This window comes from Buteo buteo, chromosome 6, assembly GCF_964188355.1.
Source record: "Buteo buteo chromosome 6, bButBut1.hap1.1, whole genome shotgun sequence".
In the NCBI taxonomy this organism is placed as follows: Eukaryota; Metazoa; Chordata; class Aves; order Accipitriformes; family Accipitridae; genus Buteo; species Buteo buteo.
This window is the reverse complement of record NC_134176.1, coordinates 32,462,420-32,477,019: the sequence shown is the minus strand read 5'-3', so window position 1 is coordinate 32,477,019 and position 14,600 is coordinate 32,462,420.

The window sequence follows — 14,600 nt, the reverse complement described above, 5'->3', positions numbered from 1 at the left end:
AATTGAACTTTTTGTTTTCTTTCTAAAACAGGCACCAGTTTCTTTCAAATTGTTTTCTGGGACAACCATGATCAGTAAGGTCAAATAACATGCGAGTATAGGATTTATAGCATTTAAATCAATACCACATTTAGGATCAGCTAAACAATGCCATTAAAAGCGAATTAATGATGTGAAAGAACTATATCCAGAGTTACTGCTGCATCAGTGAATACGGTATTTTAAACATTTCTGTAGTGCAAATTCATATTCACCACTGTTGTCAAAGGAATTAACACTGATATGCGTCATCTAAGAATCTGGGGGGGGTGCTGTGGAAGTAGAATTATAACATTGGAAGTCTCTAAAGCAATAAGGCTGAAATAGCATTGCTTGTTTCTTGAGAATATTCTCAGGGAAAAGCGAACATTTCCTGCAACAAATTCCTGGTATCCAGTAAACTGCTAAGAAGCTATTGAAAGAAATTACAGATCAAGTTTCACTAACATGGAAGGAAGGGCAAGACACACCTTCAGTACAGCACTAAAAATGGCTTGTAGCTATCCAGATAGGTCTACACAGTGATAACAATCATAAAAAGGAAAAGCATAGAACCATGAGTTGCTTCAGCTAGATTATAGGGAGCACTTGATCTAACTAGTTTAAAGCTAGCTTAGGTATCTCTCTAGCAGACTGATGGCAATGCAGACATGCTCTCTATTTTGTATCTTTGCGTGGTTCCAGTTCACATTTTTAACATAACTAAGAACTGGTCTTTTCTTTAGAGATTGTGTGCAGTTACATGTAGCCCTCCCTGGATCTAATTATCTATTTGATCCAACTTGGATAAAACACATGACTCTTGACTCTTAGGAAAATAAAATTATTATTTTATCTATCCTGGATAAAATACTCTGAAAATAAATAACATGAAAACCAAATTTCAGTGAAAATATATTTCACTTCTTGGCTTAGGAGATTAATTTGAAAATAAAGGAAAAAAGAACATGGAAAGATCAGTCTAAATATCCACTAATTACTTTAGTAATGGAGAATGAATAGAAGAAAACTGCATATCAACCAATTGAAAAAACTTACTCAGAAAAGATCACAGATAAAGAGAGGTATTAAGAGATACTTTAGGTTCAGTATGTAGCAAATTCAAAGGAGGAAATAAGCACTTTTCATTTAATTAAAAAATGTTGAACTTGAAAAATATTTCATCCAGAGATCTCAACACAATTTGTAAAAACTAATATAAAAAAAACAAGCAGCACCTTAAAATGTGTGTATGAGGACCACAAAAATTATTATTTTATTCTGATAAAAAAATTGAGATATGCTTGAGATACCTGGGAATAGCCTGAGTCTCTTAACTTCCAGGTTTCTGTGTCAACCATGAGCCCATTCTCAGAGTATCAGTCAATATGCCAGTTGGAGCTGGCATCTGAAATGGTTGTAACAGATGGTGAATGTGGTCATTTTTATTTGGCTCTGAGTGCATTGATTGAGCAATATGTATAGAAAAATTCGTTCTAAAGGTATTTTATAGAAGAAGCCTCTGCGCTGGTCACATGTGAAAGCTAAGAACTGAGACAGAATAAACGTATCAGAGATGGTTAAAAAAATCCTAAGTACAGCTAGACTTAAAAAGAAAGAAAAAAAGATGGAAAAGGGTGATTAACACATGCCCCTTTTAAAGATCCTTCCTCGAACCCCAAGGATATTTTAAGGAAAGATATTCTTTAAGACATTTGCTACTAATTAAATATTCTTGTCAGTCTTAAGGAATTATTTTTCTTTCTAAGAGAAATTTATTTTCCTGAACTTGAGATTCCTCGATCAAATGATAAGTGCAATGGAGTGAGGGTGAAACATCTGAAGAGACATCAGCTACCATCAATAGTGGTCACTGATAGAACAGCTACATCTGACGTTGTGAATAAGCTGTACAAGCACACATTAGCAGAACAGAATTAATAACTGTTACATTTTGAGTCCCTAAAGCAATATATACCTCCTAAACCAACAATAAGGTGGTGTCCAACTAGGGGTGGCTGGGACAGTAGGGAGTGTCATATTCTAGGGATGGAAAGGATTTCATTCCTTTCCTTTCATAATATGCTTATTTCAGTTGTTGATATTTGAAAGGTATAGATGTGTTAGTGAATAAAGAATATATGACAGTGACTTCTGTCTGTTTTTCACTCTGGCTATCATAAATTTTCTCCATATTGGGTTCCAAACATCAAAGACTAATTTTGTTCTGTTTCATTTGTTTGTTGATACTCTGCCACAATTTTAAGCAGAAAGTTCTGCTGAACCTTCTTACAGAGTTAGAAATCAGATTAGAATATGGAGTCAAAATGTTCCGATTAATCTTCTGTGTAGTCAGGAGTCTGGCTTTTTTCTGTTTTTCTTTCACAGCATATGTGAGATCTACTAAAAAAATTCCTCCTCAGTCTTTTGTGTGCAATTTTAGTCAATTTAATGTCCTTATGTGAAGTATTTTTGTCATATCACACTTTGATGTATCATCTTTTCTGTTTCAAAACATTTAGTTGCTAACAGCATAATTGAGATAAAATCCTCACACCTAATTCAGGCTTTTATATATAGAAAATGGAATCAGACAAAGGTTGCCTTTGTATATGTTGCTCACCTATGGAAAAATGTCCAAAAGTGTTTAGGAAACATTAAAAAGTGTAAGAAATTTTGGGGTTTAGAGTTGCAGGAATGTAGGTGAATAAGCAGGTAAAAAGAATTAACCAGATGACAAAAAATTCTAGTTTACAAACCAGGTAAAATCAAGTTAATATAATCCTGGTAAGTGGTTATCACAATAACAACCAAAAATAAAAGCAAGCACTGCTAAATTTACGTTAGAAATATTTGTGAGGCAATTTTTTCAGCTGTCTGTCTTACTAAGTACAGTGATAACCGGCAACAGCTGCTGCAAACTTATATGTTGAAGTCACGCAGAAATGTTGACAAGTCACAAAAAAGACCAGCATAGAATCTGGTCAGATTACAAATGGGATTTACATAGGGCATTTCACTCTGTGTAGGAATAAATAGTAATTACTCACTTATATTAATTTCTATTTCAAATAATCTTTGTCATTTTTATCAAGTCCACTAGATGTGATGAACAAGTCATGTATATCTTTTTTTTTTTTTTTTTTTTAATAAAATTATCTGCCTTTTCTGTCCTCATGCTTTTTTTTCCCCCATGGAGTAAACTTCCCACAAGGAAATACTCTGTATAGTTTCTGGATCACATTTGTCACCAGACTTTAGGTAGACTTTGTTTTAGGAAAATTTTAAATGCTAACCAGGAAAAAAGAGTTTACGTGGTGTATTAAATATTTCCTAGTATTTTTTGTCAAATGAAAGTAGCTGTCAACTTGCATCCTGTTCAGAAACTATTTCTTATTAGAAAATGTATATTAATTTTCCTATATTTATAGATGAAGGATTCTCAGGACCTTAAGACTTCCTATCAGTTATGTTTTAGGCATGAGCACAACCCACACACGTGTATTTTTTGTGCAGTGATTTTGTATAGAAACATTTGGGTTTTTTTTAGCAAGTTTCAAAAAATAACTTGCAGATGTTAATAAAAGGCAGATCTTACCAGAATTTCTGCAGCATTTCTGAACACCTATGACATTTCTGTAGAAAACTAGAAAATATTTCTATTTGAGCCAATATCTTACAATAAATTGTTGAATGCAAGGTAAACACATAGAAAATTTCGGGAAGAGCTTTTAGTACTTGGAAACCAAGTAGATCTTGAAAATGCTCCTCTGATTTTGATGAGCATTAATTTCATGAAAGAGGTACAGGTTCAGCAGAGCACTAAGCCTCATGATAATACAAGCTTACACCTGTTAAGTTATTTGTTTGGTTGGGTTTTTTTGTTTGTTTTTCCTGAATTCGAACTAGATTGTATTAATCAAAGTATTAAGTGAAAATTTTTAATTCTTTCTTTGTAAACAGACTATTACAAATATCCTCACATTCACCTATGATATTGGTTAATTAAATATATTTGCATGTTAAATTTCTGATTTTTTTTGTTATGGTAAGGCGTTTTTAAGAAGTAAGAGGTTTGGGATGTGGGGTTTTTGGGTTTTGGGGGTTTTTTTTGTTTTTTTTTTTTTACTTAATTTGACTTCTAAAAGAGTTCTTTAAAATTATTGTGGTGCTCTAAACAAATCTTATTCTCAAAAATTTTATCATATATCATACATCCTGCAGAAAATGTATAACGAGAATTTAGTTCGTAACGGCAATAAATAACCTAACATTGTATGTTCAGAAAATAAATTAAATCCATCATAAAGACATATTTAATATTGCATCTTCCAAAAAGTTAATTTTCTATGACTAGAGAGAAATCTTACAAATTAACTTATCAAAACTATTTTCATTATGAGAAGTTGAAATATTGCAGTTTGAAAATAAATTTGTACTTGCAATGGTTAAGTTTGATTTTGTCATTCCCAATAGCCCAATTCACTATTTCTATACTGCCTGAAATTATTGAAGCAATTATTTATCCTAGTAGAGGGATGCTTCAGGAATAACCCCTCCCCCAACATGTTATCTTCCATTACTGCCTATGAATATCAATCATGTTCCTGGGTTATAATACAGTGCAAACATAGAGAAATTCAACTACATTCATATGGTGCTACTGCCCAGGTATTCATACTCTATGTGACAAAGAGGTGTAACCTATAATACCAAAGCCAGTGATCCCCCTGACTGTATCTCATTTCTCAGAAGTTCCTGAACTAATAGTCATGCTCTGATATTAAATGTTCATTTCTGCTATCTTGCACTGATTTTAGCAATCTACATTGTGTATGTTAGAACATTCTATAGGACATGCAGATTTGGAGGCAATACATATTCTTTTTTCTTTTCTTTCACTAATTAAACCTCTTGGCAACACTTTTTATTAACTATTGGCAACACTTGTTTTTAACTATATTTACTTTTTTCTTTAGTGTCTGCGATTATATTTAGTGCGAAAGCCAACTGTACAGATGGTATTTTCATAAAAGCCCATTGAGAAAAGATGGGAGAAAATTTCCAAGTAAGTTCCTATGAGAAATAACAAAAAATAAGGTTACATCTGGAACTATGAATTTCTTTCATTACAACAACATGCCTTACAAATAAATTAGTAGTATAGTATTTCACAGGGACAATTAAAACTTATCATCTCACTGTGGGCTAAATCTACAAAAGGGATTTAGCCTAACAGCTCAGTCCTTAAGTAGACACCTACTATCCATAGTTAGGAAAGCTTCACGAGATGTCTGACTCTCTGCCAGTAGACACACGCAAGTCCTAAATCTTTTTCAAGTCCAACTCAGTAGGAGTTTCATTCTACTTTTTTCCAACCTATTTACTTCTATGTCCTTATTCACACTAGACCTATGAAATCAGGTCTTTCAAAAAGTTTTCTGGGGACTGTGCTGATCTGTTACCACAAAGGCCATGAATCAAATGATCCCTTACTTAGAAACTGGGAGACATCAACAGAATAAAATAGGGGAAAAGACCTTTTCTATGTCTGTTATCCGTACACACTTTGGTGGCTGTATGCACTAACAATCAGTCACAAGCAGGGAAACATGTAACTGGTTATGATCAAAAGCTTTAGCTGGAAAGACTCTCTAAACATCTTCCACTATTATCTGGCTAATTTCACTCTACATTTTATTTCCTTATAGCTTTTCACTTCAACAAGATCTCAGTAATCTACTTCTGAATTTAAATTGGCACCATTTTTACAAGTTATATTCAGGCTGGGATTGGAATATGGCTATCAGGGGAACTCATCCAAATGGAGGATGTCTGCAACTCCCTGTTACAAAATGGCCACATAACTTTCCTGTATTCTCAGGGAAATCTGTTGCTCAGATGAAGTAAACATAGGCTTTTTCCTTTGATCACGTGTTCTTCGTCTTATTGCAGCACTCTACAGACTCCATAGTGATTAGAATTACCTTTAGAAAATAAATTTTCAGGAAGTAATTTTCAGTCTTAAAATATTCACATTCCTGTCAGTATTGCTTTTTATAGTATTCATTGGTAGTACCAATCCCTATTTACAAAGTATGAATATTTAATCATTTCATACTAGAATAAGTTGGATATTGAATTACCAAGTTTTGATAGATTTTTTAATTATCTTGCAATAGAAATATACAGAAAAATTCATATGCACTCTCTTCTTATGCAGTTCAAAAAAAAACCAAAATAAAAAAATCTTAACCCCAAGACATTAGATAGATGTAAAACGGACAGGGCTTTGGAGCTGACTAAGAATTGCCTAATTCTACTGGTAATATTCAAAGATAAATGAAATTTAGGTTTTCAAATGGAGCTTGCTTTCTTCTCAGATATGCTCTTACAAAACATAAAATGCTTTGTAAGTAAATAAAGAAAAATGGAGTACATGCTCTCTTACACTGTATCATTAGAGGAAAAAAAATCTGTATTTTTTATTATCTCTATCTTGGATACATATTAAGCAAAGCAGATTTTAAAACATGCATAGACCTTCTTCGGCAACCTTGACCAGATTAAGGACCACGTTAAATGTACACAAAGTTTGAATGAAGTATTACTTTTTGCTTGATTCATTTTTTTATCCATAGCGGAAAGTGAGAAGTCTATTGATTCATTCTTCACTCTTGCTTCACTTCCATTGATAGTACAACTGAAGGTGTTGCACACTAGCTGTGTGAAAATCATTAATTTCTGTGTGAATTGTGAGAATGTTATGCATGTGAATATAGAGAAACAGACACATAACCTGAAGACATGGTACAATAAACTTCAAATTTAACATAAAAGTTCTGAACCTAAGGAAAAAATACAATTCTGCAATTACTATGAAGACCTTAATAAAAATGTATCATTTCTGGCACTAGGAGAAATCATAAAAGCCTAGATACTAAAACAAAAAGCAGAAAATTGTGCAGCACTGCAATTTTTATGTTGTTCTATACTGCAGTGCATCAACTCTATAAACCTGCAGTATGGTGCATCAACGTTACCACTGAAAAAAACGTAGCTGGGGCAGAGCATGTCTATGTACTGTACCAATCCCATTAACATTAAATTAATTGATGGTGTGTATGAAGAAAACATTTCTTTATCAGTCTGTCTTCGGAGTTTGTTATCCGCTACAATAATATTGAAGTACAACGGCAAGAGCCTGCAGTCTCATCACCACTAAATGCCTGCCTTCTGTGGCCTTACTCCATTAAATTTGAGGCTTATCAGAAGTTACTTTCTTAATCTATTGTTTCCATTTTCAAACGGAAAAGAAATGAAATTTGCCACCCAGCAAGCAAAGAAATAATTTGGGTCAAGATTTTTCAATGGTATTTAGACAGGAAAATATATTTGAATAAGGAGCTTAGGCAACTAAATCTAAAATCATGTCTTTTTCAAGCCCGTAACACCCTGCAACAAAGTTTTAATCAGTGAAACATTTAAGTGCCTAAAGTTTCACAGCCACCTTAGAAGGACTGAACAATTACAAAAATCTAGTGAAAATCTACTTACAGTCTCTCCGAGGCCCAATCCTGTAACTGAGCTTGCACCCAACGTGCACGAAGAACAGAGCTCCATTCAAAACATAGTTGTATCTGATCTCGCTTCAATCACCTCCTCATCAGTAAGTATCCAACAAAACCTTTGTGAGAGCCTAAACTGCAAAAGAATCTCTGCATAAAGTTATTCTCTGTTTTACTGAAGCTGCGCCAGTTTGAAGAAAGAACTCAAGATTCACAGGTGTTGTGGTTTAACCCCAGCCAGCAACTAAGCACCACACAGCCGCTCAGTCACTTCTCTCCCCTCCCAGTGGTCTGGGGAGGAGAATTACAGAAAAAAGTAAAACTTGTGGGTTAAGATAAGAACAATTTAATAACTAAAATATTTTTTAAAAAAATTAAAATATAATAATAAAACAATAATAATAATACAAATATAATAACAATAATAATAATTGTAATGAAAAGGAAGAAAACAAAAAAAAGAGAGAAATTAGACCCAAGAAAAGACAAGTGATGTGAAATGCAATTGCTCACCACCAGCTGACCAATGTCCAAGCAGCGATCCACACCTCCCAGCCAACTCCCCCCAGTTTATATACTGAGCATGCCGTTCTATAGTATGGACTATCCCTTTGGCCAGTTTGGGTCAGCTGTCCTGGCCATGCTCCCTCCCAGCTTCTTGTACACCTGCTTGCTGGCAGAGCATGGGAAACTGAAAAAATCCTTAATTTGGGATAAGCACTACTTTGCAACAACTGAAACATCAGTGTGTTATCAACATTATTCTCACACTAAATCCAAAACACAGTCCCAGCTACTAGGAAGAAAATTAACTCTATCCCAGCTGAAACCAGGACAACAGGGAAGGAACATCATTCTCTAGCCTATGAGTAGAATAACCAGCTGCATGAGAGAAGAGAAGGACCTCTGTCTTTTACAAAGTTGCTAATAAGTTTACTAATGGAAGTTGTAGAATTTGAATATGCAGCCTTTGGAAACAGGTCTCTTCTTCAAGATAAGAACTATTATAAAGAAACAAAAATCTCTGGCTGCTTCTCTCTGGTCTTTAGATATTTTGTGGTTTTTTCCTATGGAAATATACCCTACAGGTGGAAAGGAAAAATGTTCTATCTGCTTAGAACATGGAAGACTCCTGATTTATCCCTATTTTCCAAGCTACCAGAAATTCACTGAGGCAGTCACCATCACAGCCTACAACTGTTCTCCAGAAAATAAGAAATGTAACAACAATCAACAAGCAGAACTTGAGCCCTTCTGAGCTCTTGAATACCCCTGGTTTTACTTTTCTTTATTTATTTAAAATGCAAAGCAAAGGCAGAGAAAATACTGCTGGGAATAACAAAGAAAATTGTCCAATGCATGGCAAACTGTGTTGTAAAAAGGTTATTCTGACAGCAAGCAGCATAGCCCCTGCATTCCATGTTGTACTAAAAATTCACCCTGGTAGATTAAACACCTGCAGCCAGGTAACATATTGTTAGAGAAGAGGCAGCTTTCATCCGTATACCAGTGGCTACTGAGGTCTGGTATTTTTTGAAGAAATATTATCAGCACTTCCTGCAGAGATGAGAGTTTACGTTCACAAACATGAATTTCTAATGTGTTTCATACCTGTAGAAGTGTGTTCACTTGAGCATGCCTCTCTGCCAATACTTTTCCCACAGAAATACTCAACACCTAGTGAATTCAAATGAGTTTAATACACAGTCTTATGATTAATGGAAAATGGCAGAGAGTAAGGGACTGAAGCAGTTCGTGCTTTGTTTGATTAATTAATAAGAGACTCTCTTTTCCCAGCTTCAACTCATTATGCTAATGAAATGTCATCAATTAAGGCTTTCCCCTGATTATTGAAACTGTCAGGTAGCGCTCAGTTAAAAAGCTGCATTCCTTTGCTGTCTTTGTAGAGGTGCCATCACAGCTTTTTAATAAAATGCTACTTCCATTAGACAGTGTTTGTTCTACTTTCTCATTATTGTATCATCCTGTTGACCTTGAGACAGGTGAATATGGAGGGCCCAAAATGAAACAGAGACAACACTATCCGTGGCACTGTGAGTCAAGATAATGTGTTAGCAGAAAGATAAATACCATTCTTCATTCATGATTCCTTCATAATTATTAATAGTCTGCTCAAAGATAAATCCAAGGAGAGCATGTGACACTCAGAAACCTATGCCATGCTGTACTAGACTATACTGGAACATTAATACAAGATGGAGGGGAAATATTTTAACCATTCAAAATACATCTTTTGCTATTAAAGTGATTTAATAGATATATGGAAATGGGACTGTATGATAGAGGTTTTCTCCTAAGTAGTTCACAGTGACAGAATAAAGAAATCCACATTAAAATAGTATAGTTACAATATTTGGGGGGATTTATTTTCTGTGCATGTATTTAGGACTCTCAATTACTTTGCATATCAACATATGGGGTTCAGAATACTGATCTATGTGATGCCAGTGGCTAAAGTAACTTCTGATGAATCAGTTATCATGGAGAGAACATAAGACGTTACACAGCTGCTTGGGAATGAGCCTTTGGAGGGGCGGGAGGTGGGGATTCTGAAGGCCCTGTCTTCCACTTTTACTCCAGCAGCTGGAACGCTGTGACTTCTCTCTGACGGGTTACTCTGCACATTAGTTACAGATGATCATAGGTCCAGTCAAATACCTGAGTCTGGCACAGGGGTCATGAACTAGGGGAGAAGCTGTTGTGATGCAATGCAGATGCATGAGATACAGGCACCATGGCAAGCAAACATGCAGAGCAAGCAAAATGAATGACTTGAATGTTTCTGAATTAAAAAAAAAAAAAAATCTCATGAGAACCCTCTTTGAGAGAAACAAAGCTCAAAGCTCTCAAAAGAGTGGGTCATCTTGTGATTTAAAAGATATATTTGAAAAAGAGAAAACAGATTAGAGAAAAATCTTCTTGGTGATTGATATGAGTGATGACTATATTGGGTCATCCAGGGATCTGTATTGCTCCTGTGCAGGCTTATATGTTATATATACAGGCTGGAGCTGGAAAAGAGATTGAATACTGAAGCAACAAAATTTGCACAATGTGAAATTATTAAAGAACATCAAATACAAAGCTAACTGCAAAGATGTGAAATACAAAAAGGCTTCATGATACTTTATGTATAGTTAGATGATAAAATGACTGGTGAAATTCAATTACAGGCTCTAAGTTACCTATCACCACACAATAAGAAGATGTTGGTATCAGTGAGGATAGTTTTTAGAAAACTTCAGGATTCAATAGCTTTTAAAATGGTTAAGATTCAGTAGCTGTCAAAATAGTAAATAGGATATTAGTTATTACTAGGAAAGCATAGAGAAAAACTTTATAGCACTATTCTAATTTGGTATGCATGCACAAAATAAAGATTTAATATAGTTCTTGTCCTCAGTCCTCAGAATTATATAATAACTCTTGAAAATGTACAGAGAAAGGCATCAGAAGTGATCAAAAACATGAAATGGCTTCTTAACAAAAGAAATTAGGTAGATGTCAATTTCTTGTCCTGAAAAAAAGATAAAGGACAGGAAACATGGTTGACTTTTGTAAAGCTTAGAGGAGATGAATCAGTAAAGATTTTTTCATTATTTACATATTATATTATTACATAGAAGGAACTAAAGACAAAATGCAGAAATAAGAAGATATTAAACAAGGAAGCCTGGTGATTTTTGGACTCCCAATTCAATATGTCATCAATTTGTGGAACTTATTGTCACTAAATTTTGCAGAGACCAAGAATATAAATAATGTTCAATTAGGTAGGAGATTAGGTAGGACAGGTCCAACAATAACCGCTACATGAGAAGACTCTGCTGCAGTTTGTTTCTCAAGAAGTCCAATGAATACTAAACACTGGGAGAACACGCTCCCAGGAAAAGAATCATCTGCTTCTTACCATCTTTCCCTAAGCATTTTTTTCTGGCTACTGTCAGAAAAATGGTGCTGGGTTAGAAAATAGGGCTTTTGGTTTACACAACAACAACAGCAACAACAACAAAACAAAAAAACAAAAACCCCCAAACAACCAATCAATCAAACAAGCAAAAAAAACCAGACATCTAAGTTATAAAGCTACAGTTCTTGTATATCTTCAAGAATTCTGTAACTCAGAAATTTGCCACTTGGCAACCATACTATACAGACCCTTAATGTAATAAAAAGATCCTATTCTAGACAAAAGAAAGAAAACCAGCATAGAAACAACACATTAAAATTATGATCTTTGAAGTATGTTTTGCTGCTTTCTTCTGATGGTGGAAGTTGGCTTTCATATTTTCCCTTTCTCCTCCCATGACTTCTGTTGGAAGGAGTACAAAATGTTAAGGAGACTTTTAGTCTTGGGAAATTAAACCAAATATTAAAACATATTGCACAGCCTCTGAATCATTGCACATAATTTTTATATTGTCTTAGTGTTTTGAACAGGAATTTCCCATTTAACACAACATTTATAAGTTTCTCTAGCAATTCTACATTGCAAGTTGTTAGATATAGTGTTCACCATTTTGTTTTTATCATCTTCCCACAATCCAATCACTTTAACAGATAACAACTGTCATCCAAAGCAGATTCAGGGAACTATCGGGGTGAGAGGGTTCTGTTTATTGTTAAAACGACTAATTCTATGAAGTTATTCTTAAAAAATCTGCAGTGTAAAAATGGCCCATATAGATATAAAAGGCATAGTATACTCTCTGCCTATTTTTGCAATTACAAAGATACCAGAAAGTTTTTTCCCTTTTTTTCTTCTTTTTGTACATTAGTCACGGATTTCTCAGTTTAATCACTTACATTTATCTATAGTATTAGCTGGCCTGTGGCAAAGAAAAGAATTCCAAATTTATTTTATTTTTTTGTCAATCTATTCATTTAAAGCATCCACCCGTCGGCAGAGAGGGATAAAAAATGAGTAGTTATTGAAGGAATACATACAAATTGGGTTCAAATTCAAATCATACATCTATTTTAGATAGGATCTAGTATTTGTATGGTTCAAATCCCTTTACAGTTCTTTTCCTTACCACACAAGCTCTTTTAAAATTGTTTGATATTCTTAATTTTTCATGGTTACATAGAACCTACAAATGAATCCAGAATTTTTTTGAATTTGGGGTTTTTTTTCATGTTTTTAATCATTTAAAACAATTGGACTGTGTCTGATTGCAAATCTCTCCTTAGGTTTGCTTGTAGGACTTTGGGACTGTAATTGATGTTGAAATATTTCTTCCAATGTTCTTGGGGAAGGACTGGAAATGTTCTGAATACATTTCACTTAATGAGATTAAGCACCTTGACTGAGTCTGTATTATGTCTGCAGCAAGTCCTGAGACTAAGGGTGCTTGATTGACACCTTCAGCTTCATTACAGATTTGGTTTATAACATTTGGGGAGATATATAACTTGTTTGCTTCATTTTACTCATTTATTAAGCAAACCAAATAGTTTAATTAAAGAAGGTGCAATAACATTTTGAGTCTCTCAAGGCTCAATGATAGAGTTCTACTTCAGTATGAACTCTAACTATTATTTACTATAGCCATTACCTTTCTAGTGTTGTGAACACTTGAAATTCCCTGCCCTCCTAATTCAACCTCTTGTTATTGTGATTATGTAGTAGTCAGAAGAGCTTCCATGTGTTATGGAAGCTGTACAGATACAGGAAGACACTAGTTCAAGAAGAATAATATAAAAACTATGCAGAAAAGGAGAATAAAAAAATTAGAAAAGGGATCCAAATATAATAGCTACATAGTTAAGGAGGTAAAAGTCACAGATAACTAGTTGTATTTATTTGTGTATTTATTTAATGCTGCTGTACTTTCTCTTAATGTAAATATTGCAAACCTCTCTTCCAAACAAAATGAACTATCCATTTGGAATTATCCGTAAGCCATTCCTGATAATTATTTGGAACAGTGCTGCTATTATAGGCAGGACTCTGCTTTGGAGAGAAGAATAATAGTTCACCAGTATAGATAATTGCACACTAACATAATACATGGACATGTGCTTTGGCACAGCTTAGTGTTGTAGTTACGCTGCATATCAGTGGAAAATCTCACAAGATTTTCACTCCCCCCTTCAAAGTAATGCAGTTTGCTTTAGATGGAGTAATAGGAAAAAAACCCCTAAAGGAGCTAGTCTTTTCTGGGGTAGCAATGACTAAATATAAAGACATGATACAGACCTACAAGAAATATTTCATGAAACCTAAATGGAGCAAACTGCATGAAAAACAGAGCTTACTAGACTTTGCCATTGTGTAAGATTTTATAAGAGAGCTAAAATACCCCTTGTCGCACACTTGGGGAGCTTTACGTTTAGTGCTCTGGTGAAGAGTATTACAGAAGACAAGATGGAGTTTATTACTAAGAAAAATCACGCTTCTTTTTCAAGGGTATGAAAAATGTAAGAAGTAGCAGATTTGGCAGTTCCAGTGGTTCTGGAAGAGTGGTGTAGGGATTCAGAGTCTGACCCTCACTCTCATCAAACTTTCTCCACAAACCTCTCTCTAAAAGACTAAATATTTAATAGGATTTGTAGAGGACAAAAGTATTTGGCTACAAACTTTTCATAGCTTGCCAAAACTATCCAAAAAGTTTCCAGTAAGAGTTTGAATACTGGCTTTATTTTCTATAAAATTTTGATTTTTAATGATTTCATAGGATTTTTTTGTCTCATTTTGTAGTTGAAGCAAGATACTTTTAAAAGCCAAAGTATCTGACATAGGGTATGTTACACATTTAGTCCAGGAAAGACTCAGCTTACGTTAGTCATCCAAATCTAGCACTCATGTCACAGTCTGGTGCTAGACTAAGGGGGAAAAGAAGAAATATGATACAATTGGAGTCTCTACCACCCGTTTTTGCTGAACAACAGGAACAGTTGTTGATTTGCATGGTATTCATGTGTACTGATGCTCTCTGGGCCAAATTAATTTTAGATGTAAATAGGTGCAACTTATCTGATTTAAATAGC